At 47.5% G+C, this 25330-nt stretch overlaps 2 pseudogenes; both read right to left on the bottom strand.

The window, feature by feature from the left end:
• Nucleotides 1-8910: 8910 nt before the first annotated feature.
• On the bottom strand, nucleotides 8911-16576 carry LOC136454170 (peptide chain release factor APG3, chloroplastic-like; annotated as a pseudogene).
• Nucleotides 16577-16875: 299 nt separating this feature from the next.
• On the bottom strand, nucleotides 16876-18355 carry LOC136454168 (uncharacterized; annotated as a pseudogene).
• Between the last annotated feature and the right edge of the window lie 6975 nt (nucleotides 18356-25330).

Here is a 25330-nt window from a genome sequence, read left to right as displayed (position 1 = left end):
ACTTCAGAATTATTAAAGATAACTAAAGCTTTTTTAATAGTTTTTTATCATAGCGTTTGATTAAAAAATTACTAAAGTAACTAAAAGCTACTAAATTTAGTAGCTATTAGACGAACCAGGCCCTGAGTGTGAGCCGGCGGCCTCGTCGTGGCCCGTGGCGGGCGATGCGACATGGGTGCAGAGCCTGAGGTCCAGTTTAGTTCCTCCCAAAATACCAAATTTTTTAAGATTCTTCATCACATCGAATCTTTGGACGCATGCATGAAGTATTAAATATAAATAAAAAATAAAACTAATTACACAGTTTAGACGAAATCCATGAGATGAATCTTTTAAGCATAATTAGACTATGATTAGACACTAATTACCAAATAACAACGAAAATGCTACGGTGTCATTTTGCCAAAAATTTCGGCATCTAAACAGGCCCTGATTCGCTGTGAGCGAAATGGCTAAAAAGTACGGCAAACAGGGTGTGTTGGTGAGTTCACTGTTAGATTGATCTCCTGACCAATAAGCCCAACGGCTTATTGGGCCTTGGTCTCGCGCCCTGATCGGGGGCGCCCAACCCTACATGGTTGGTGGGCCCCCGTCGCACTGCGCTATATAAAGAGGTGGGGGCCGGCGGCTCAAAGCACGAGGTTCGCCGTGAGCCGCAAACCCCACCGACAAACCCTAGACCGATCTAAGAGGGCGCGCAGCCAGCGACGGGAAGCTCCGCTGATCCTCGCCGTCGTCACTGCTACGCCCGACCGCACTGCATCGACGTCCGTGCAACCTCTACTTCACCCGTCGCTGCCCGTGTGCTGCCTCTATCACCGAACCAGCGATGGCCAGCACAACCGCGACATCATCTGGAGGCTCAGGTTCATCACCAACCCCTCTCTCCCCTTTCTCCCTCTCGGTGTAGTGTTCTAGGTCTAAATGTGCATGTGTTTCATGGATCTATGAGTTCATCCACCTAGATCTACCCTAGTCGATCCACAGAATATTAACAATGGTACCAGAGCCTACTAGCACGTAGATCTAGAACGGGTACCGATTAGAAAAGAAAAAGACGAAGAGATCCAATGCGGATCTAAGCAGAAAAGGGTCGGCCGACGTGCAGTTGAACCCCAAACTCGATCCGTCGGATCTGGGAAAAGATATGGTTCGGATGAACCCTAAACCTAATGAGGTTAAAGAAAAACCCGAAGGTGATTCGGGGAAAAGAAAACAGTTTAGTTCCCCAATCCTAATCCCTAACTCTAATCGAGAAATCGTGCAAAATCGGGATAAAAGAAACCGGAAAAGAATGAAAAGGATCCCGGTCTCGGATCGAATGAGAAAGAACCCTAACCCTAGAAATGAAACCCTAACCCTAGATCGGGTTTTGGGGAAGGAATAAGATGGAGAGGGGAACCTACCCGGTCTTCCCGACACCGCCGTCGCGCGGAAAGTCACCACCGTGCGGGCGGTGATCACCGCCGCCATGGTTGGCGAGCGGACAGAGGCCCGGCTCGACCGTGGCTCAGGACAGCGGTCCAAAGCCGCTCGACGGCGGCGCGCTCTACCATGGGCGAGCGCGCGCACCGGCGAGGGGCTTGGCACCGGTGTCGTCCTCCTTTCTTCTCCGGTGACGAGGTGGCCGCGCTGCTCCCTTCGTTTTCGCTACCGACGCCGTGGGAGAGGAGAGGAGAAAGAGGAAATGAACCTAGGGTTCAGGGAGAGGGGCCGGCCGGGGGGTTTTGTTCGGGCGAAACGGCCGGACAGCCGTCCGATCCGATCCAGCGATCAGGATTTGCCGGACCGGCTTTAGGCCCAGGCGGGCAAACGAAATCCCGGCCTAGGCCCAGGTTGCGGCTTGGGCGCGGGGGAGAGAGCGCCGCGCGGCTGGGCGCCGGGTGCGCTGAGCGCGCGGATGGGCCGCGGCTGCTGGGCCGGTTTCGCTGGCGCGCGCGCGCGCGTGAGCAGGCCGTGGGCCGCGCGTGTGCTGGCTGGGCCGAAATGGTCAAATGAACAGAAAAGTCACAGTTTTGTTTTTCTTATTTTCCAGAAAACAGTTTGATCAATTTGAATTGATTTTTTATGATAATTTTCTGTACAAAATTTATCCAACGATATTTTTTGTTCAGTAAATAGTAAATTTGCTTCTGGAAAATAGGAAAAAGATTATTAAATGTTAAAGTTTCCGCTGCGTATTTAAAGATGTAATTTTCATTATTAAATTCGAACCAACGGGAGAATTTAATTTTGAAAATGGATATGTTTTAAATTGATTATAATATTGTTGTTATTCTGACCAACATTGATTAATGGCAATATTATAATGTTTTTGTTATACATTAATTCTATTTCTGCCCAACGGTGATGTAGAATTAGTGTAGAAAATAATTGTATGTTTTAATTTTGACAAACGTTAAACTAAGGCATGCAATTATTGTTGTTATTTCTGTTCTCACCCTATTTGAATTATGTTTTTAGGAGGATACAACTTGATGAGTTGTATCAAAGAAATCCCCACTCTAAAAGGTGATAACTATATTGAGTGGAAAAAAAAGATAGACCTGGCCTTTATCCTCGTTGAGGTGGACTGGGTTGTCACCACACCGTGCCCTAAAGAACCTGAGGCACCGGTGAGGGAAACAGATGAGACTAATACTGCATGGCAGAACAGAGAGCGGGATTTTGCTCTCGTAAAGATGTCCTATGACCTTGAGCATAGGAAATGGGTCACTGCCAACAAGAAGTGTCTGGCAGTGATAAAGAACACGATTAAACCTGCTATTGTGGGCTCAATTCCAGACTGTGACACGGTCACAGAGTACCTAGATAGAATAAAGAGTCAGTTCACTGGCTCTTCAAAGACATATGCAACCCAGCTGATCAAGCAGCTGGTTACAGAAAGGTACTCTGGTGGCGGTAGTGGCATTAGAGAGCACATACTGAGAATGAGCAATCTGGCATCTAAGCTCAAACCAATGGATTTGGCACTCAAGGATGAGTTTCTTATTCATTTGATTTTTTCTTCTTTGCCCAAAGAATTTGACACCTTTGTTGTTAATTACAACATACAGCCTGAAAAATAGGATTTGGAAAAGCTCATAGCCATGTGTGTGCAGGAGGAGGAAAGAATAAAAGTTTCACAAGGTGGTTCTGTCAACTACCTAAAAGATAAGAAAAAGAACTATAATAACAGTTCTTCCTCCAAATCATCTGAAAAAGGTCCCATGCAACAGTCTCAGAACCAGCAATTTCCAGTGGCTAAAGACCAGTGTCTCCACTGTAAGAAGACAGGACATTATAAAAAGAATTGTCCTGATTTCTTAAAGATGATTATGAAGAATAAAGGTGCGAACATTATTACGTTCGTAAATGAATCCTTGTATGTAAAGTTTTCAAAATCTACTTGGTGGATTGATTCAGGTGCAACTATTCATGTTGCTAATTCATTACAGGGATTCCGTTCGATGAGAACTTTGCAAAGAAGCGAAAGTTTCATTAAAGTAGCAAATGGAGAACAAGCAGATGTTGAGGCCGTTGGTGATCTTCCGTTAGAGCTTGCTGATGGCTTTATAATTATTCTTAGAGATGTTCTTTATGTACCTTCTTTGCAAAGAAATTTGATTAGTGTTTCAAAGTTGGACCATGATGGTTATGATTGCCATTTTAGAAATGGCAAATGTTAGATATTGTTTAATAATAAATGTATTGGTCTTGCCTTCCGACAAGACGAGCTTTATTTGTTATCACTTCGTGAAAATGTTAATTCCGTATGTGATGTGAATGAAAATGTATCCTCATCGAACAATGGAAACAGAAAACGAAAGAGAGCTCAAGATGCGTTGTCGAAATTATGGCACTATCGTTTAGGCCATATTTCGAGGGGGAGAATAGAAAGACTAGTTAAGAATGATATTCTTCCTCCATTAGAGCTCTCAGAGTTAGAACAATGTAGAGATTGCATAAAAGAAAAGTATATAAAGAAAATTAAGAAAGATGCCAAACGAAGCATAGGAATTCTACAGATTATTCACACAGACATATGTGGTCCTTTTCCTGTGAAAAGTGTGGATGGTTATGATTCATTCATAACATTCACATACGATTACTCTCGTTTTGGCTACATTTATCCAATTAAAGAAAGAACAGAAGCGTTGGATAAATTTAAAATATTTAAAGCAGAAGTTGAAAATCAGCATGATTTAAAGATTAAGATAGTCAGGTCTGACCGTGGAGGAGAGTACTACGGTCGACATACCCCATATGAACAAGTTCCTGGACCTTTTGCAAGGTTTTTACAGGAGAATGGTATAGTCGCCCAGTATTCAACACCGGGCGAACCTCAGCAGAATGGAGTAGCTGAAAGGCGTAACCGTACCCTGATGGATATGGTGCGCAGTATGATAAGTTACTCCACTTTACCCACGAGTCTATGGATGGAGGCGTTAAAAACCGCCATTCATATTCTCAATAGAGTACCAAGTAAGTCGGTGCCCAAAACACCGTATGAGTTATGGACAGGAAGAGTACCCTCACTTAACCACTTGCGTGTATGGGGGAGCCCTGCTGAGGCTAAAGTTTTTAACCCAAACATTGGGAAGCTAGATCCCAAAACAGTGAGTTGCCATTTCATTGGCTACCCAGAAAAGTCAAAATGTTTTCGTTTCTACTGTCCTAATAGACATACGAAGTTTGTGGAAACGAGACACGCTGTCTTCCTAGAGGATGAAATGATTAGGGGGAGCATGGTAGCTCGAGAAATTGACCTTGAAGAGAAGCGGGTGTATGCACCCACTCCGATCATTCATGAGCCATTTTTCTCACTATCTACTGTTGCTGCACCAACAGGACAAGACACTGTGGTGCCAGCACCTGTTGTTATCCCGCCTGTGGCAACAATGAATGAAGATGAGGAACCTGTGCCTCAGGATCCTATAGAACCTTGTCACACATGAGGGGGAGCAACAACAGCCTCAAATAGAAAATGTGCCAATTGAGGAGGCCCCTAGAAGGTCTCAAAGAGTTAGAAAATCAGCTATTCCTACTGATTATGAAGTGTACAACACTGAAGAATTTCAAATGGAGGATGATCCCACCTCATTTGAAGAAGCCATGAAAAGTGATTATTCATCAAAGTGGCTTGAGGCCATGGAAGATGAGATGAGATCAATGAATGCAAATAAAGTTTGGGATTTAGATATAATTCCTAAAGGAGCCAAAACAGTAGGCTGTAAATGGGTCTACAAAACAAAACTTGACTCTCAAGGGAATATAGAGAGATATAAAGCCCGACTTGTGGCAAAAGGCTTTACACAAAGAGAAGGGATTGATTACAATGAGACCTTTTCTCCAGTCTCATGTAAGGATTCTTTCAGAATCATAATGGCATTAGTGGCACATTACGATTTGGAATTACATCAGATGGATGTAAAAACGGCATTTCTCAACGGAGACTTAGATGAAAATGTTTACATGGCACAACCGAAAGGTTTTGTCATGGAAGGAAAAGAACGTTTGGGATGCCGCCTAACGAAATCTATTTATGGATTAAAACAAGCTTCAAGACAGTGGTACTTGAAGTTTGATCAGACAATAAAGAATTTTGGGTTTAAAGATAATGTTGAGGACAATTGTGTCTACGCAAAGTTTAAGAATGGGAAGTTTATCTTCCTTGTCCTGTATGTGGATGATATCTTACTTGCTAGTAGTGATGTCAGTCTACTACTGGAAACAAAAAAGTTTTTGTCCTCAAAGTTTGATATGAAAGATCTTGGTGAAGCTTCGTTCATTCTAGGGATCGAGATTCACCGAGATAGAAGTAAAGGGGTATTAGGACTGTCACAAAAGGCATACATAGAAAAAGTCTTAAAGAAATTCAGTATGCACAAATGTAGTCCCTCACCTGCTCCTATAGTCAAGGGCGACAGATATGGGGATTTTCAATGCCCCAGAAACCAATATGAGATCGATCAAATGAAAGTGGTTCCATATGCTTCAGCTGTCGAAAGCTTGCAATATGCTCAAGTGTGTACGCGCCCTGACTTGGCATTTGTTACCGGGTTACTTGGCAGATTCTAGAGCAATCCTGGAATAGAACATTGGAAATTAGTAAAGAAAGTCTTGCGTTATTTACAAGGAACGAAAGGCCTCATGATGACGTATAGAAGATCTGATTCACTCCATATAGTGGGATATTCAGATTCTGATTATGCGGGAGATAATAGAAAATCCACGTCTGGATATGTGTTTACTCTCGCAGGGGGAGCTATTTCATGGAAAAGCTCAAAGCAAACCGTCACTACATCGTCCACAATATATGCCGAGTTTGTAGCATGTTATGAGGCAACGGGGCAGGTGAACTGGCTAAAGAAGTTCATACCCGGTTTGAAGGTGGTTGACGACATCAATAGACCACTGAAGTTATACTGCGATAATAATCCAGCAGTACAGTATGCTCACAACAATAGGTCAAGTGGTGCTGCCAAACACATTGACATAAAGTATTATGTTGTGAAGGATAAAGTCCGGGATCAAATGATAAGTCTTGAGCATATAAGTACCGAGAAGATGCTCGCGGATCCGCTTACAAAAGGCTTACCACCCAACGTGTTCAGAGAACATGTAGCCGACATGGGTTTAAGGGAAAGCCTATGATTCCTGGACTATAAAGGGCCCAAAAGTTAAAGTAACTATTTCAGATCAGAGACGTGCATTGTAGCTGTTAAATCTATCGGCGATTGACCGTGACGATGAGACATGCTCTATGCATCATCTGTGAAGAAATGAGTAAGGATAAAAGGATTAAAGTTCAAAGTTTAAAGATAAAAGTAATAGTGAGATCAAGGGGGAGAATGTTAGATTGATCTCCTGACCAATAAGCCCAACGGCCTATTGGGCCTTGGTCTCGCGCCCTGATCGGGGGCGCCCAACCCTACATGGTTGGTGAGCCCCCGTCGCACTGCGCTATATAAAGAGGTGGGGGCCGGCGGCTCAAAGCACGAGGTTCGCCGTGAGCCGCAAACCCCACCGACAAACCCTAGACCGATCTAAGAGGGCGCGCAGCCAGCGACGGGAAGCTCCGTTGATCCTCGCCGTCGTCACTGCTACGCCCGACCGCACTGCATCGACGTCCGTGCAACCTCTACTTCACCCGTCGCTGCCCGTGTGCTGCCTCCATCACCGAACCAGCGATGGCCAGCACAACCGCGACATCATCTGGAGGCTCAGGTTCATCACCAACCCCTCTCTCCCCTTTCTCCCTCTCGGTGTAGTGTTCTAGGTCTAAATGTGCATGTGTTTCATGGATCTATGAGTTCATCCGCCTAGATCTACCCTAGTCGATCCACGGAATATTAACATTCACAGCTGATGGGCAACGTTGCAAGACCAGGAGGAGTCCTCAGGACCATCTTTTGATTGATTTTGTACCACGAAAAGGTGAAGAAATTCAAATTAAAGTTGTCGGTTCTTTCGGGAGTTTTAACGTGGCTTCGGCGGAGGCCGGAGCTCTTGGGTCTTGGCACTTGGCTGGTGCCTGGCCGCGTGCGAATTTTGGATGGATTTTGTACCACGAGGTTGGCTGGCGGGCGCGCGGCAGTGCAGTGCGCGGTGCAAAAGGACGGCGTCATGTGCCAATGATGGCAGTGATTTGCGGCAGCTTTCAGCTACCGACACCGCGAGCTACTGCTGTCTACTCCGACGACTCTACTCTCTCTAGCCCTAGCCGTGTCTTGCCTTTCAACTGCAGTGCGTGGCCCGTTGGCTTTGACTGTCACGGCGCGATGGTTTATGGCCCAACCAAGGCGACGCGCATTCATGGCGAGCTAGCGCTGTGTCCCAACTCCCAACTGTGCCACCCGCCAGGGACGTGTCGTCGTCCGCCTGCGGCTGCGGCTGCGGCCTTTCTGAGCTCAGGACGAGGAAGGAGGGCAGCAGCAGGCAGGCACGCATGGTGGATTGGTGGCCGTGGCCCGTGGCTGGCGGGGGTCAGTCGGTTCAGTTCACTTCACGCGTCACCGCCCCCATTGGCGTCTGTCGTCGTCGGACGCCTTGGTGGACGAACCCCGGATGCGTCAGGCACTCGCCCACGGATCCGGGGCACCCGGCGTCGACGATGACGATGACAACGAGGGGCTTGGCAAGTTGGCAGCAGCCATGGCGGCGCCGGAGACGGATGAACGTGGCGTTCGGCGAAATGCCGGTGGTGAACGGGGGTGGACAGACACAAGGCAGAGGCTAAATGTGCAGGCAACAGCGACCAGGTGACCAGCGAACTAGCGAAGCATGTTATGAAGTCTTCAGAGATTGTGTTGTACAAGGGCTAAAGCATCTAGGAGTAATAAAGTATGTTGTTCTTCTCAGAATTGTACAATAAACTTTAGGTTGTGAACTTGGGATCCAAGCTCAAACCCTTGTCAAAGTGAGTCTGTCTGCGTTGCAAGGTGAACTGAATTTTTGCAAATTTGTTAACCAGAATGTGCAACGTTTTTCATTAAGACATGGATGGGGAAAATGGACAGCCGGTAATCTACTTAACACATGGCTATAGCTTTCTTCATAAATGGATATTTGCATATTTTTAGCTTGAAAAATTACACGGTGGGAACAAAAAAATTTCACGGAACAACATACCTAAAAGGCTAAAATGCAGTAAATTGTAAAATATTAGAGCAGTTGAACTGTACATACCATTATATTTTCTAATACTGAAAAATCTGCTGCCGTCAAGGAAGCTGAGATGCATGGGTATGTTCTACTTTGGCATAGTCATGACCTGATGACCATGTGGACCACAGAAAAATTTCCTATGTGGAGTTCATTTTATCGGTTTCTTCATGTACAACTATCAATACATCTTTATCAGTTTGAACACACCATGAGTTTCACGATTCTGTTTGATGACCTGATCTCAACGACGAATTGCCTGAATCATACGTGCATTGCACCTACAGAACTGGCCATTTCCAAGAGCTCCTGCTGCTCCATATTGTCGCACAAGATTGTAGATGTTTGAATGACAAATGAAATTGTTACATGAATTCATGTTATTACATCATCTGTGCTTTAATAATTGCGTGTTGCCACATTTACATAGTTTTTTTTCTCAAGTAATATACCTGAACAGCCGATTCGATGTCTCCTAAAAGGAAGCCGGTCAGTTCAAAGTTCATCTTTAACCGATGGTCTGTCACTCTGTATCCTGTGACCAAAACACCTCTATTTCACTATACATATATAAATGTTGGAGACATGAACATGCATTTATAAAGCATAAGAAGAGCTCCTTCAAAAGAACAGAGAAATAAAAGACAACAACGTAAACATGAGAAAACAACATAAACAGTTCTAGGTGATAGATGTCCTGCTACCTTGTAATTGTACGTCTTTATCTTCTCAGATCGAGCACCAGTACCAACCTTCAGTTGAACATGTATTAGTAACATTGAACAGAGGGGATTACATAATCTTTCATGATGGCCAACTCTATTTCCTACACAAACTGAAGGCAACTAGCTTTTGTTCTCTTATCATGGTTTATTTTTTTGTGAATTTCAACAGGATATTATACTGTTCTAATAAATGTCTACTACACTGCTACTGTGTATTGAATTTGAGCATTTATCATCTGCAAGACAGTTTTTTGTTTGATTTCAATTGGACACAACAGCTATGACCTTTGGAAGATGCGATGCTTAAATAAGAATCGACAACATACCTGCAATTTCCTCTGGTTTTCTTATTGATTCTTGTTGTTCCCTTAATTTTATCTCATAGCTGTAATGTTCATGGTACATACATTGTATATAAGGAATGGTAAAAGATTACATAAGGATGACCATGTATTATATTGGGTACAATATATAACTTGGCAACAATATATTCCCTCTACTTTGAATTAAGGGATTTCTAAAACTAGAATTTACACTGTAATTATGGTCCTCTCATCAAAGGACATGTTTAGAAGCAAAATAGCTGAGGTGATAGAAAAATATAGAGAAACATAATTCATAGTTTTAAAAGCTATAACAACTTACAGTTTTGCTCTCAACAATTGAAATGCCCGCTCTTTGTTCTGTAGCTGTGATCCCTCTTCTGTACTTCCTGTAGGCTTGTGAATAAGATTAACAGTCGTCTCCACCTTGTTAACATTCTGCCCTGCATTGATTGAAATGTTAGAAGATGCTCAGTTGTAAGGGAGCAATACAGAAAACCCAGTAATCTACTACGACATAACACAATATGCAAAGTGATATTACCTCCAGCTCCACCAGATCTTGCTGTTAGCTCAATATCTTTTGGATCAATAACCACATCAACTTCATCGGCCTACTATGCCATTGAAACAACATTAGGCGTCTCAGAAGAAGAGGGAATTCATGTCATAAAATAAAACTTCACACAAATGTCAAAATGGTCCACCTCTGGCATAATAGCTACAGTTGCTGTTGACGCATGAACATGGCCCATAGTCTCTGTCTGGGGAACACGCTGAACACGGTGTACACCTGACTCAAACTTCAATTTACTATAGATTTGTTTCCCCTTGACCTCCATCACGTATGTCTTGTATCCACCCATTTCTGCCTGAAAGGGACAGCTTGTGAGCAGTGTTTTTCTTATTCAATAGTCAGGTTAAGGTTGCAAGTACATACTTCTGAGCTGAGAAACCGGCTTAAACTTCCAGTTGTTGCGCTCACAGTATTTCTGAAACATGGGTACCTACAGAAAGCCATTGGCATATTTAGTAGTGGATTCTGTGAGCAAATTTGCAGATATTACACACGTATATCAGAAGTATAACTGCTATAATGACAATAGAAAAATGAACTAAGAAGAGCTTATATTCCAAAAAAGAAAATCGAAATCCTACTTGCACATTCATTATTTATTCTAGGTTATTTTTCCAAATAAACATCAAGGTCTGTGTGTCCAGCTTTAGTACTCTACTATTTGAACAAAATGAAAAACAGCTATATCTCATTTGCTAAATTGCACTCAATTGGAATAAAGTCATCATCTACCTACAAGGTCACCAGCTCAAATTCCAGCTTCGTCACCACCAGCACCTGCTCTTACTGCAGAAACAAAGAAAGACAGTTCTCAGTTTCCAAACTTGAATGAAAAAAAAAACTTGTACAGCAAGACGTTGAATACTCATGGGATTGCCATATAACTAGGTTGAAATGTACAACTGAGAAATGGAGAGAGGTACCTTCAAGTAAGATGTTGCGTGAATCTAGAGGATCACTTGGAAGCAGTAGTAACTAACATGAGGAAATAAGAGCGGATGAGAGGCACTTCAAAATGTCTAGTGTATGCTTTCTCCAATGAAATACAGAAACAGGCATTGTAGAATGCATAAAGCTAAACAGAATGTCCAGAACTTCTGTAGCTATTGTGCATAGTGTTATGTCCTATTCACCTTTAATTTTTCTTCAAGCTCTGCAAGCTAGTTAGATAGATCCTGGAGCTCAGCAGCTATGATCTCTGACATATCATGGTCATCTTCGTTTTCTTTTTGCACAGCTATGATGTTGCAAAGGAAAAAAAAAAAGCTAGTGAGAGTCTAGTATTTTCTCACAGGCACAAGAAATACCATAGTAAGCCAAATAGCTGATCCAGTTCAGATTTTTTTTTTGATAAGTAGACCGAGGGGGAGAGAGTCCCCCACCTGAATTATATTTATAAGGTGGCTCTCAAAGCCTAATGTTTGGAATACATTGTTTACAATTTCTCTCTTGACTTTTACATTGGTGATATGGTCTTGAACGTAATTAGTGTGGTGGGAGTGAGAAGGCAAGGAGATAGGATTATCTTAGTCAAGCTTGTCATTGGTGATATGGTCTTGAACGTAATTAGTGCGTATGCCCCTCAAGTAGGCATCGACGAGAGTGCTAAGAGACAGTTCTAGAAAGACTTAGATGTCCTGATTATAGCTGTACCTAGTAGTGAGAAACTTTTTATATGAGGAGATCTTAATGGGCATGTAGGTACTACAAGCATAGGTTTCGATGCAGTTCATGGAGGTTTTGGGTATGGTAGTAGGAATCAGGAGGGGGAGGAAGTTCTGGACTTCGCGGTAGCTTTTGACCTGATGATAGCAAACACTTTCTTTAGAAAGAGAGAATCTCATCTAGTGACCTTCAGTAGCGGACAACACTCTAGCCAGATTGACTTTGTCCTCACAAGAAGAAAGGACAAACGAGCATACTTGAGTTGCAAGGTGATACCAGTGGAGTGTGTTGTTTCTCAACATAAGCTTTTGGTGGCAGACTTTCGTTTTCAGGTGCGTGTCCATAGGGATAAACAAGCTAAGATTGAAAGAACAAAGTGGTAGAGACTGAAAGGGGAAACATTAGAGGTATTCAGGGAAAGGGTTATCAAAGAGGGCTCTTGAAAGGAAGAAGAGGACATAAACAACATGCGGGAGAAGATGGCAACCAACATTCAGAAGGTGGTCTCAGAGGTGTATGGAGTAACCAAAGGAAGTGGAGGCGAGGCTAAAGATACTTGGTGGTGTAACGAAGAAGTCCAAAGGGCTATTAAGGAGAAGAAAGAGTGCTATAGACACTTGTACCATGACAGGAGTGTAGACAACATAGAGAAGTACAAGGTGGCAAAGAAGACTGCAAAGCGAGCTGTAAGTGTGGCAAAGGATAGAGCGTATGAGGATCTTTACCAATGTTTGAGTATGAAGGAAGGAGAGAAGGACATTTATAGGATAGCTATGGTTCATAAGAGAAAGACAAGGGACTTCAACCAAGTTAAGTGCATTAAGGATGAAAGGGAGCATCTCTTGGTGAAGGAGGATGAGATCCGGCATCGATGGCAAGAGTATTTTGATAAATTATTCAATGGTGAGAATACGGACACAACCTTTCAGTTGGATGACTCTTTTAATGACACCAATAGGCGCTTTGTGCGGAGAATCCAAGAATATGAGGTCAGAGAGACGTTGAAAAGGATGAAAGGAGGTAAGATGATGGGACTAGATGGTATCCCAATCGAGGTGTGGAGATGCCTCGGGGACATAGCTATAGTATGGCTAACCAAGCTGTTCAACCATATTTTTCAATCGAACAAGATGCCTGATGAGTGGAGAAGTATATTAGTACCGATCTACAAGAATAAAGGAGATATTCAAAGTTGTACTAATTACCGGGGAATTAAGTTGATGAGCCATACTATGAAGCTATGGGAGAGAGTTATCGAGCATCGCTTGAGAGCAATAACGTGGGTCTCTATGAATCAATTTAGTTTCATGCCCAGAAGATCAACCATGGAAGCCATTTTCTTAATAAGACAAGTTATGGAGCGGTATAGGAAGAAGAAGGACCTACACATGGTTTTTATTAACTTGGAGAAGGCCTATGATAAAATACCGAGGAATGTTATGTGGTGGGCTTTGGACAAACATAAAGTACCAACAAAATACATCGGGCTTATTAAGGACATGTACAACAATGTTGTGACTAGAGTTTGAACAAGTGATGGAGACACGGATGACTTCCCGATTAGGATAGGACTACATCAAGGATCAGCTTTGAGCCCTTATTTGTTTGCCTTAGTGATGGATGAAGTCACAAGGGACATACGAGGGGACATCCCTTGGTGTATGTTTTTCACGGACGATGTAGTGCTAGTTGATGAAAGCCAGGCAGGAGTGAATCAGAAACTGGAGTTATGGTGGGAGACTTTAGAGTCTAAAGGTTTTAGATTTGGTGGAACTAAAACTGAGTATATGAGATGTGACTTCGGTACTACTACTCGGGAGGAGGAAGATATTAGTTTGGAAGGTCAAGTAGTGCCTAGGAAGGATACCTTTTGATATTTAGGATCAATGCTACAGAGAGATGGGGATATTGATGAAGATGTTAGCCATAGAATCAAAGTAGGATGGATGAAGTGGTGGCAAGCATCTAGTGTCCTATGTGACAAAAGGGTACCATAGAAGCTAAAAGGTAAGTTTTATAGGACGGCGATTAGACCAACTATGTTATATGGTACAGAATATTGGCCTACGAAAAGACGGTATGTTCAACAGATAAGTGTCGCGGAAATGCGTATGTTGTGTTGGATTTGCGGTCATACAAGAAGGGATCAAGTTTGGAACGATGATATACGTGATAGATTAGGGATAGCACCAATTAAAGAAAAGCTTGTCCAACACCGGTTGAGATGGTTTGGACATGTCCAACGGAGACCTCCAGAGGTACCGGTGCATAGTGGAATCCTAAGCCAGTATAGTAACGTGAAGAGAGGCAGATGAAGACCGAAGTTGACTTGGGTAGAGGCAATAAAAGGAGACTTGAAAGGATGAAATATACCTAGAGATTTAGCCTTAGATAGGAGTGCTTGAAAGACAGCTATTCACGTGCCTAGACCTTGATTGTTTCTGCTGGGTTTCAACTCTAGCCTACCCCAATTTGTTTGGGACTTAAAGGCTTTGTTGTTGTTGTTGTTCTCTCTTGACTTTTATATTACATTAACTATAGTAGAACGCCAAACGCAGCTATGTCTCTGTCATTCCTGAAGACTGTTATTCCTTCGCTTCCAAATTTGCCAGCAGCACAAGAGCAGAAATGTTTGAAAGTGTTTGGCTAGGATATGTGTTGGCGGCGTGATCTGCTGGAGTTGTGTCACCGACCAGCTATCATCAGTTGGAATCTGAGTGGCCTCCCAAAATTGCTTTGCAGCAGAGCAACCAAAGATGACATGATCTGCCATTTCATCCGCTGCATGGCAGATATCACAAATTGGGCCTTCCACGATCCTCTTCCTGGCTAGATTGGTCTTGCACTATAGTCTTCCTTGTGATAGCAGCCACACAAAGAATTTGACCCTAGGCGGCGCCTTGTTGTTCCATACAAACTTTGCCCAAGGTTCAGGATTGGAATCAGCCGTTTTCAGTGCCCTATACAGCATGGAGGTATCTAAGTCACCATTAGGCTTGATCAGGGGCTCTGTCGATGATCTCTTCCCTCCTATAACTGCTGTTGTTTAATAATTTCAGTGACTTGGGTGAGTTGTAATTCTGCTGCTGCCGATCGCCGAGGCACCATGCTGCTCAAATGGCACCATTCACTGCTTGTCTGATGGTCATCTCCTGTATTCTGCAATGGCTATAGAGCTCAGGAAATTTATCCGCCATTGGGTCATCACCATACCAAACATCATGCCAGAAAGAAGTGCTTGCTCCATCTCCCAAGATTACAGTGGTGATGACTCTGTATATCGGTAGTAGGGACCTTAGCATACCCCAATGTTGTCCGTGCAGATCCCCAGTTAGAGACGCAACGTGGCTGGCGATTTTTTAAATAATATTTTTTAATGAATAATTGTAAATCTAGAAGCTATCGTATAAAAATTGTAGATATAGCATCTTGTCGGCTACTGGGAAGCCGACAGGAATATTATCGGCCTTTAGACGGCCGACTAGTCTTAGGCTCGAAGGGCTGATACATCCTATAGGCTCTCCAGAGGCCGACATGTCTATCGACACACCCAATTACACTATTGAAGCATCCCTCCCGCAGGAGCCAACCCAACTACATGACTTCTGCTGCTGGTGGCTGGCGAGTCTCTCCCGGCGGCGCCTTCACAAACTCTATAGGAACCGATCCCTTCTCGTCATCCGAGATGCTACGGGAGATGGTGGCGCGGAATGTCATGCTCGTCCAGCGGCCAGCGCATGACATGGCCTTGCGGCAATGGGCTTACGGCGAGTCTACAAGTGGCCATGCCGGATGTGAATTCGGTTGTGCTCTTGTTGATTTCGTTTGCTTTGGATTCGATTTATGACAGCCTCTTCTGTCCATCTTTGCAATTCTAGAATTAAAAATTGACCTCTTGCTGTGATGTGCTGCCTGATTGGTTGTGCTGAATGGTTAGATGGAAGAGGACACTTGAGTTTTGCTGTAGTCACTACAGAATACAAAAAAAGATGTGTGGTGTATTGGTGTGTAATGGGTTGGTACTGGTCATGTGGGTCCCATATACTTGTACCAAATCATACCATTCCATACATCTATCCAAACAAGCAGTTTGTATCATGCTGTACAAGTAACCAAACAATCGACATGTACCATCTAATTCAGAATTGTCCCATCCTTCATCTATCTATTCAAGATGGTTCATCCCATTCATCTCTGTACACCCAACCAAACGCTACATAAGGTAAGTAATCCCACCACTAATCCTAATATGCCTTAGGGAAAGTAAACAAAGCACGACTTGCAATGCCATGTGTGGAACTATGTACTTCCAATGTTCAGAGGTCCACCACTAGTCCTAACATGCCTTAGGGAATTTAACTTGCTGGGTCTATTACATTGTTCTACTGGGTGCAGCGTGGTTGTTTCCCTTTTCTGTCGCGCCCTAAAGATGGTTCCGCTACATCCTTCTTGTTCTTGAGAGCTGCCTCTCGGATTTTGAGCTCTTGCTCCTAATGCTTGATGGCTGCTTCACGCATACTTAACTGCTCTCTTCTCCTAGCAAGGTCATCCTCCTTCCCCTTCAGATGGATTTGGTCGACCCTAACGCGCCGCTCTTGCTCCTCCCTAATTTTCCGGACCTTCTCGCGCTCCTGAGTCATCTTCACGTAGTATTAGCCTTTTGGTTTCCACCTCATGTGGGAGATTTCCTGGCCATGTTGGAAACTTCTGATCCACCCATTGAACCCACTTGCAAGGCTACGTGTGTAGTGGTAGATGTCATGGTTTAGGTTGACAAAAGATAACGAGAAGTCAAAGGGAGATTTAGTTGTCGTTCTTACCATGAAGTCGTTATCCAAATTAGGGCACGTGAAGTACCTACAACCATAGTGACCATCTTCAAACGACACGGACAGGATCGTCCTAAACTCGTAATGGCACTTTGGTTGCTCACGCCACTCTAGGAGTTGAGTTGGGTCGGTCCTCTAGGACGACATTGTTTCTTAGTTGAATGGGGAGGGGAGGCGGAGGAGATGTATGCAAAAATCTTCCATGGATATGTCATTTGTGGATTCTGAACGACTAAGGCTGCCACTTCACAACGCTCTCGCAGATACAACATTGCGCCCCTCAGGATACCCTCCACAATTGCAACCAAAGGAAGCGACCCTGTACCTTTCAGCACCCAGTTGTAAAACCTCCGCTAGATTCGTTGTTATTATGTCGTAGCGTGCACCATAGGTGTCATGCAACAATGGCCACTTCTCGACGAGCTCCTCTTTAATCCAATCAGAGAAACACTTTAAAGACTTGCCCCCCTTGCATCGACGAGTTTTGCTTTTAGGCTCATTCGGATCGGGACCAAGGCCTTGCGGCTCCTCTCATGCCACAATAGGTTGACGACGCACTTCTTTCATGTGGCTTGTGGTCAGTTCGTCTAACCATTGCCAAAGGAAATCAAATTTTTTTCTAGTTCTGCTTGCATAGCCTCTTGAACAGGTCCATTGGGCGCTTGCTCCTGAACTGCTTGTAGAAATTACTAGCTAGATGCCTCATGCACTAGCGACTTTGGCCATTAGACCTCTGGATCCCTACCATTCTTCAACTTATCCACTGCATTCAATAAACCTACATTACAATTATGCATGACACAAACATTTTCCCTTTCTTCCATGAGAGCTTGTTTCAGCAACTTCAGGAACCACAACCAGCTTTCGTTGTTCTTCGATTCAACTAGAGCGAAAGCAATAGACACAACCTAGTTGTTGCCGTCAACCCCTATGGCTGTTAGCAACGTACCTCTGTACTGGCCAGTCAAGAAAGTACCATCGACACAGAGCAGAGGTCGGCAATGCTTGAAGGCATGTATCATGCACCTGAAAGAACAAAAAGCTCGTTTGAGGACACGGTCCCCCTTCATGTTCATATAGTCGTCAATATCAATTATAGTCCCAGGGTTTCTCGCTTGAATGGTTGCTCGAAGAGTTGGCAGGTGGTGATATGAGTCCTTGTAATTACCGAACCTCTTCTCCAATGCTAGTTGTTTTGCTCCCCAAGCCATGTCATAAGAAATCTCATAACCATATCTATTCTGAATAGCAAGCATTATCCGAAATGGAGACATCCTAACTTTTTCAACTATCTCGCCGTACATTACGTTTGCCACGAATTCCGCCGTCATGTTCTTATGCTTGATCAGCGTTGTCTGCAGCAAGCAACTGTGTGGTTGGACAATAGTGGCTATGAAGTTGCCCTCAGCACGTAGCATATGACCATGAACACGCCGAGTACAACCTGGGGTCACACACTTCACGTCCCACGTCGTGGGGTTAGAAATAACCACCTTAAACTGCTTCTTTTTGGAAAAAAGCCCACCACCGAACTATGTGTTGTAGATGAACCTTGTCATGAAACATCTGCCCTTGTTTCACTTCAATCATTGAATACGCTCCAACGCCTTGGACACGAGAAAATGCCACTTCTTCACGTTACTGGCCTCATACAACTCCTACCTCTATCCATTCTCCCGCAATTTAGGCACCAACATACTAATACTGAAACGATGCTGTGAGGGCGGAATACCCAAATATTCATGCAGCCAGGCTAAAACTTGTTTGCGGCTATAATCTAGCGTCGAATTCAGTTCTGTGTCAAAGACCTGAAACTCACTAAGGTCTACCCCGCTGTCCCCATATCTAATTTCACCGTCGCCATGTTAAATTATGAAAGGAACTAAATCGGTCGACATTCCTGATCGCATCGTGCAAAATATCATGTCAGTTATATGAAGTACCATGTGAACTAAACAAAATAAACTAAAACTAAACTAACTCTAAGTAAATCAAACCCTGCAACCTAACTAAAATAACTAATGACCACTAAAACTAACCCTAAAAAACTAACCCCAAAAATCTAACAAAAAAACTAACCCTAAAAATCTAGCTAAAATCTAACCCTAATATACGACTACAAACTAAATATACTAATTAATCTAACCCTAACCATATCTAACTAAACAAACTAAACTAACAAAATCTAAATAAGCTAACTAAAAAACTAAAATCTAAATTTACAAAAAAAACTTACCTGCACCGCGCCGGGCGAGCAGGGTGGGGGGGCGGCGGCGGCACGCCCTTCGCCGGATTCGGTGCTGGCTGGCGCAGGGAGGGCCGCCCGCGCGGCGGTACAGGCGAGCAACGGCGGCTGATGGTGACACGGTGAGAGAGAGAGAGAGAGAGAGAGAGAGAGAGGGAAGCAGGAAGATGCTTGCTAGATATTTTAGGACCTATCAGCCAGCGGAGATTCTCGGCCCCTGCGCGACCGATAGGCCTATCGGCCTGATATGACCCACTTTGTCGTACGAGTCAGCCTCCTCCGGAGCCTTGTCGGTACACCTGGGAATGGATGTGCATCCATGTCCAAGTCAAAGAAATCCATACAACATCCAAATTAATCGACCAAGCCCGAGGTCATGGAAGTCAACACCGAGCCCCCCAAACCGACCAGGACACGGACTGGCAAATTCCGTTCCTTGATTGGCTCGATTGGGGGGAGCTTCCTAGTGATAGGAAAGAAGCCCAATGGCTTGCGCGCCGAGCCAAGACTTACGTCCTCTGTAGTGATGAGTTGTACAGGCAAAGTCCCTCTGGTGTCCTCCAATGATGCATCACCGTTGAGGCAGGCCGAGCCCTGCTCTGGGACTTGCATGCAGGGGCCTACGAGCACCATGCGGCGCCTCGGACGCTCGTGGGGAACGCTTTCCGCCAAGGGTTCTACTAGCCGACGGTGGTCGCCGACGCCACCAAGCTAGTACGCTCCTACGAAGGATGCCAGTACTACGCTCGGCAGACACATCTCCCGGCCCTGGCCCTCCAAACCATCCCCATCACGTGGCCATTCGCCGTGTGGGGGCTCGACATGGTCGGGCCTCTGCAAAAGGCCCCCGAGGGCTACACCCATCTACTGGTATCAATCGACAAGTTCTCCAAATGGATCGAGGCTCGTCCAATCAATCGAATCAAATCCGAGCAAGCAGTGATGTTCTTCACTGACATTATCCATAGGTTCAGGGTCCCTAACACCATCATCGCCGACAACAGGACACAGTTCACCAGCAAAAAATTCTTAACGTTTTGCGACGACCACCACATCCGCATGGCCTAGTCGGCCATAGGACACCCAAGGACCAACGGCCAAGTAGAACATGCCAACGGCATGATCCTATAAGGCCTCAAGCCAAGAATTTACAACCGATTGAAGAAGTTTGGCAAGAAATGGCTCGCCGAACTCCCTTCGGTCATCTGGAGCTTAAGGAACACCCCAAGCCAAGCCACGGGGTTCACGCCTTTCTTCCTGGTCTATGGGGCCGAGGCCATCCTCCCCACTGACTTGGAATATGGTTCCCCAAGGCTATATGCCTATAACGAACGAAGCAACCGCACCACCCGAGAGGACGCCCTCGACCAACTGGAGGAAGCCTGAGACGTCGCGCTGCTGCACTCAGCTAAATACCAACAGACCCTACGGCACTATCAGGCCCGACACGTTTGAGGTCAAGACTTAAAGGTAGGTGACCTGGTGTTGAGGCTAGCACAGAGCAACAAGGGCCGCCACAAGCTGACCCCGCCATGGGAAGGACCGTACATCATCGCCCAAGTGCTGAAGCCCGAGACCTACAAGCTAGTCAACGAAAAGAGTGAAATCTTCACCAACGCTTGGAACATAGAACAGCTACGTTGCTTTTATCCTTAAAATTTCAAGCATTGTATATATTGTTTCTCGGAATACAATTGAAACCTGTTTTTTAGTTGTTCTAATTTTTCGAGAAATTCCCCGAGCCTATCGTTGGTCTCAGCAAAATGATGACACTATAAGGGAGACTTGGCTCTGCCTCTGCAGAACCGAATCTCCCTCGAGGGCTAGATAGGGGATTCCCCCTAAAGTCCCACGCGCCATTTTTAGTCGTTTTTCAAAAAAAATCCTACGCCAAACCCTCTAGCACGCTCCGACGAATCGATTGTGGAAAACCCAAGGACCAAAAGCCCGTCTCAGGGCCAGAAGGCCGCTTGAGTCGTGAGATGGCCTAAGCCTCCGGGCTACGGCGCTCCCTCACCACCTTTCGCCCAGGGGATGGCCTAGGCTCCAAAGAGGTTTTTTTGCAAAGAAATCCGATCAGAGACAACAAGAGGGTAGAGGCTCGGAAATACAAGACAAACGATTAAAGAAACATGAATACTTCCAAAGAAAGGCCTCCACTGCCACAAATGTTATGATACATAGTTAATTCCTACTCTATTTACATGGCCGCTTGGGCCCAGGTCAAGGCTCAGCACCTCTGGCATTGGTAAACAGCGGGGGAGGGACCACCTCCTCTTCAAGCAACGTTGCCAGCGTAGTGCCAGGGCCTTCCACCGCCTCCAACAGCTTTGTCACCACCTCGTCGGCCTCATCGTCATCATCGGGCAAGATGTAGCCATCGCTGATGGCTTGAAGGTCAACACCAACGTAGTGCGAGGCGATGACGGCCAGCGCACGCTTGACGCCCGTATGCAGCGCTCCTCGGAGCCGCTCACGCACTTGACCGCTCAGTGCAATCAGACGGCTCCCAAGGGAGCTACCTGACTAAACCCCCTCGACCACTAGGGCCTCGCAGGCGGCACAGGCGGCACTCTTCAGCGCCTCGTGCTCCCCAATCTCGGTCTCGAGCACCGTCTGCACCGCGCTGGAAGCCTCGGCTACTCGGGTAACCTCTGCCTCTAACTCTGCACCACGGAAAATGGAATGGGGTTGAGCGAGAGAAAAAACAAGCTAAATAGGGACAGAAGCCTACGGAACTCACCCTTGGCCTTAACCTCCTAGTGTCGGGCCTCGACCCGAAAGGCCTCGGCTTTCTTCTTCAGGCGCTGAGCCTCGACTCGAGAAGCCTCGGCCGCCCTAGAAGCTTCACTCCCCAGCTCCGCGTCACACGAGGAAGTTAGGGAATGAATATAAGAAAAAGCGAATAAAATGAAGGGACTAGGACTCACCCTCGACCTTTCCCCTCCAAACCACAGCCTTGGTTCGTGAGGCCTTAGCTGCTGCAAGGGCCTCATCCAAAGCGCCTTTTGTCAGCTGGTGCGCATTCTGTTCCACCCCTAGCTGCCCAGCAAGAGCCATGGCCGAGGCCGTAGCTTCTATGGCTCGAGACCTGAAGGCATCTCGATCACTGGCCGCGCGGGTGAGCTCCTCCTCCAACTCCTTGACCCATGCCGCCAGAGGGGCGAGCTGCTCCTGGGCCATGGCCGCCTCGACCTTCGCATCAGCACAACGAAGGCGGAGGTCCTCCACCTCTGTGCTCCACGCCGATAGGAACTCGTTGGCGCTTGCAAGAAGGCCCTTCTGCCGCTGAAGCTGGTCCCAGACATCCCTCTCCCGGTGGAGAAACACCGACTTCCCAGGAGACCGGGTCTCGAGCTCCTGGGGGAAACAAAACAGGGGTCAATCCCTACAAAGAAAACTCAGAAAAAGACCACCGCATGGGAAAAGAAAGCACGAACCTGGGCGACTCCGAGCAAATTGTCGGCCACCACGGACAGCGCCATCCGTAGAGACTGCTCCACCAGCTAGCGGTACTACTCGAATGTGTCCCAGCAACCGCCCTCGGCCATGTCCTCAAGGGCAAACAGAGGCTCTGCCTCAGGATTATCCCGGCTTTGCCATAGGACACGCGGGTGGTTCCACCCGCGGGGCTTGGGTCACACCCGCGCGAGGGCCGAGCTTCCCTCGCCCGAGGGTTGGAACCGGCTGTTCCACGACACCGGCCACCTCGGCGCCGGCCGTCTCCTGTGCTCGGGAAGTATCATTAGAGGAGATCGGAAGAATCTCCACCTCCTGGGCGCTCTCCCGCAATGGCGGCGGGCCTTGAACCAAGGGTGCCGTCAAGGCCTCCGCCGCCTTCATCTCCACTTCCTAGGCCGGCAGCCCTGCCATGATCATGTCAGCATCGGGGGTCTCGAGGGCTCCGGCCTCTGCCATCGTGGCCTCAGTGGTCTCGGGGGCTCTGGCCTCCGCCATCGTGGCCTCGGTGGTCCCGGGGGCTTCGACCTCCGCCATCATGGCCTCGGTGGTCTCGGGGGCTCCGACCTCCGCCATCGTGGCCTCGGCGGTCGCGAGGGCTCCGGTGCCCGCCGCAGCGGCCTTGATAGTCCTAGGTGCCATAGCCTTGGTCGCCCCGACCTCCGAAACCCTGGGGACCTTAGTCCCGGTGGTCTCGGCGGCCAAGGCGACCTCGGCCGCATCTGACCCACGGGCCTCGCCATCGTGGGGCGGAGGCACTCCCTCCCCCTCCTGTGTTAGGGCCGCCTCGGTAGCCCCTCCTTGGGTGGCCGGCTCCTTTGGGTCGGCCTTCGCCGACGCCGCGCCACGTTGTAAGGCGGCTTGCGCCTCCGCCACCCAGTGGGTGGTGGAACCGGGATTAACCTTGAGTGCTTTAAGGGGCGCCAAGGTAGGCACCTCCGTAGGCCGCTTCCGGCTAAGGATGAGACGATCACAGCGTCAGCACAAGACAAAAGAACGAATGGAGGGCACTGCAACCCCACCAAAAATACACCTACCTCGAGCGGGGCGGCAACCGCTTCGCCACGGCGACCCTTGTCCACAAAGGCGGTGGCGGCGGCAGAGGCATGGCCTCCGTGTCCATCGGTGCCGGTTGGTCCTCAACGGACCCTAGCGCCCCCTCGGTCCTCTACGGGGGCAGTTGTGTCGCCTTCGCCGCCACTTGCTCCACCACCACCGCCGAGCCCACTGGGCTGACGGCGTGTTTGCCCAACGCCCACGCCTCGGGCGTGTCGGCCTTAGCCCCAGAGCGAGCAATTGCTGACCCTGGGTCTGCTCCTCCTCCTCCTGGGAGCGCCGGGCTGCTGGCTGATGCCCCGGGCACCGTCTCCCCTACGTTAGGGAGATGATCCAAGGGACCCCGCCCCATCTCGCCCTCGTCATCCCCGTCCGAGGCCTCCGTCGACAGCGACGGCGATGGGGACTCCTCCAACGGGAGGCCATCCTTCCTTTGTTGACGACGGCGCTTGTCCAGTTCCTCGCGCGTGAGGATCTTCTTCGTGTGCTTCGCCGCCTTGGCATCCTTCCTCTTTTTCTGTGCCTCGGCGTGCGCCCGATTGATTGCCCGCCGCCTCGCGTCCTCAGGAACGGGCGGCGGAGAGGCGCGCACATCCCTCATCCCCTGCAGGAACGGTGAACGTGCATAAGGGAATGAGAAGTAAGGAGAAACGAAGAAGGCTCGGGGCTACAGCGACGCATGACTTACCAGCGAGAGGAACCCCTGTGATGGGCGCATCACGATGGGGGTCAGGTTGTCGCCCCTCAGCTTCGCCTCCACCGTCTCCCCCACCCGACGAAGAATTTCCTTATCGGAAAGGGCGAAGGAGGACATCCGAATGCCCTCATTGGGTTCACCCGGCCTCATCTCGAACAGCCACCACCGTCGAGCCATCAGCGGCAGCACCCTCCAGTGGTGGAAGGCAGCCACGACCATGGCTGCGGTGAGGCCACGGCCCCATAGACTCTCCAGCCCCTCCGGAAGCGGCTGCAGCTTGGGCTGATCCTCCCTCAGGATGTCGTACTTCCACCTCTCCGGGCAGCTCCCCACAATCCGCCCAGTATATGGGGGAAGTCCTTCGTCGTCGTTGTGAAGATAGAACCAGCTCGTGTACCATCGGTGATTGGATGACGTGAGCTGGGATGGGATGTAGAGGTGTTGGCGGTCCTGGCGCACTTGGAGAGTGCAGCCACCGGCCCTCGTTGCTTTCCTCGATCCTGACGTGCCCGTCGGCTTAGTGGTATGCCCCGCCCGGAAGAGATGGAGCCACAACTCCCAATGGGGAGCAATCCCCAAGTACCCCTCATAGACGGCAACAAAGATGGCCGCCTGTGCGATGAAGTTGGGGTTGAAGTTGTGGAGCTCCACGCCATAGTAGTGCGGGAGCGCCTGCATGAACCGATCAGCCAGGACGCCGAGGCCGCGCTCATGAAAGGAGACGAACCTCACGATGTAACCATCGCGAGGCCTCGGCTCCGGCTCGCCCGATGGAGCGATCCACTCCGGCCTATTAGGGTCCATCACCGGACGAAGGAGTCCACCGTCGATGAGCGACTGAAGCATCTCCTCGGTGACGTTAGATGGATCCCAAGGGTCCGCCTCGATGACAATGATGTCGCCGGCCATGGATGCGGTGGAGGGATCGAATGCGGCGGTGAGTTTTTCTCTCTCTCTCTCTCTCTCTCGCTCTCTCTCTTTCTCGCTCTCTCCCTGGCTCGCTCTTCTCCTTTCTTCTTCCCAGCACCCGCTGCTCTAGCGATGGCTCGATGGGGGCAGAGCTAACGCAGGCAAGGTAAGGTGAGGAGGGGTGAGGCTCTTTGCGTAT

This window comes from Miscanthus floridulus, chromosome 5 (assembly GCF_019320115.1).
Source record: "Miscanthus floridulus cultivar M001 chromosome 5, ASM1932011v1, whole genome shotgun sequence".
In the NCBI taxonomy this organism is placed as follows: Eukaryota; Viridiplantae; Streptophyta; class Magnoliopsida; order Poales; family Poaceae; genus Miscanthus; species Miscanthus floridulus.
This window is presented reverse-complemented; position numbering and strand designations above follow the sequence as displayed.